This window comes from Nematolebias whitei, chromosome 24 (assembly GCF_014905685.2).
Source record: "Nematolebias whitei isolate Nwh7 chromosome 24, NemWhi1, whole genome shotgun sequence".
NCBI lineage: Eukaryota > Metazoa > Chordata > Actinopteri > Cyprinodontiformes > Rivulidae > Nematolebias > Nematolebias whitei.
In genome coordinates, this window is record NC_056521.1 from 1,253,442 (window position 1) to 1,255,345 (window position 1,904).

The following is a 1,904-nucleotide window of genomic DNA, read 5'->3' on the forward strand; positions in this document are numbered from 1 at the left end:
ATGAAATAGTAGATGAATTCAATGAATATTATGTGAATGTTGGCCCAAGTCTTGCAGCTAAAATACCAAATGTAAATAAAGATGTGAGTCATGGGTCAGACCAACAGCATTTTCCTCAGTGACACGGATAAAGAAGAGATACTGAGTATTGTGTGGCACTTCAGTAGAGTGGGTAAATGAGGTACAGATTGTTGTAAAGAGTTTGAGTATCTTGATCAGATAGAAAGGTGCTATACAAGTACAGTCCATTTACCATTTAGCTCTAATTGCCTGGGCTCCCACTTGCCCACATATGAGATAATTAAAAAAATAAATAAATCTGCAAACAATACAGTAAATGTCAAACGTGCTCCTGAAACTATGGAGGGTGGATGAAACATTCTTATGTTCAGGTGCGCTCTATAAACTGGTAATTATAGTAATCAATTCAAAGCACTGAAGCTGTGTAATCACCTTCCAATACAAATGAAATGTAGTACATACCCCCCATCAGACCTACCTCCTTTGCCTCCCCCCTCTGCGTCTCCAGAAGTCAGGTGAGGAAGCAGCTGGAGAGACTGAACCAGAATAAGGCTGCAGGTCCAGATGGTGTCAGTCCCAGAGTCCTGAAGGTCTGTGCAGAGCAGCTCTGTGGGTCCTGCAGCACCTCTTCAACCTTAGCCTGACCCAGGAGAAGGTTCCAGTGTTGTGGAAAACATCCTGCCTTGTTCCAGTGCCAAAGAAACCTCACCCATCAGTCCTCAATGACTATAGACCTGTTGCCCTGACATCCCACATCATGAAGGTCCTAGAGAGACTTCTGCTGACCCACCTGACTAAACAAACAAGCACATATCAGGACCCACTGCAGTTTGCTTATCAGCGTGGACTTGGAGTTGAAGATGCCATCATACACCTGCTTCAGCAAACTCACTGTCATCTAGAAAAGGCAGACAGCACTGTGAGAGTCATGTTCTTGGATTTCTCCAGTTTAACACAATCCAGCCTGATCTGCTTTGTCAGAAACTCCAGAAGACTCAGGTGGAGGCCTCAACAATCACCTGGATCAAAGACTACCTGACAAACAGACCACAGTTTGTGAGACTGAAGGGTTGTGTGTCCAACCAGGTGGTCAGTAGCTCAGGAGCACCACAGGGGCCTGTACTTGCACCATTCCTTTTCACTCTGTACACCTCAGATTTCCAGTACAACACAGACTCCTGTCATCTGCAGAAATATTCTGATGACTCTGCAGTGGTCGGGTGTATCAGAGATGGACAAGAAGCTGAGTACAGGGAACTGGTGGACCGCTTTGTGGCATGGTGTGGAAACAATCATCTCATCTTGAATGTGAACAAAACAAAGGAGATGATTGTAGATTTCAGGAGAATCAGGAACAGGTCCAACCCTATTTCCATCATGGGAGAAGAAGTGGAGGTGGTGAAGAAGTATAAATACCTTGGAGTTCACCTGGACAACAGACTGGACTGGAGCTACAACAGTGAAGCGTCTACAAGAAGGGACAGAGCAGACTGTACTTCTTGAGGAAGCTGAAGTCCTTCAACGTTTGCAGCAAGATGCTGCATATCTTCTATAAGTCTGTTGTAGAGAGCGCTGTCTCTTCTGCATCATCTGCTGGGGGAGCAGCACCAGAGCAAGAGACTTAAAAAAGATCAACAAGCTCATAAAGAAGGCTGGCTCAGTTCTGGGGACTCCTCTAGAACCTTTGGAGATGATTGTTCAAAGAAGGATTCTTCATCAAATGAAAAACATTATAGACAACCCTCAGCATCCTCTTCATCAGATTGTCATACAACAACAGAGTGTCATACAACATCAGACTGTCATAGAACATCAGACTGTCATACAACATCAGACTGTCATACAACAACAGACTGTCATACAACATCAGACTGTCATACAAC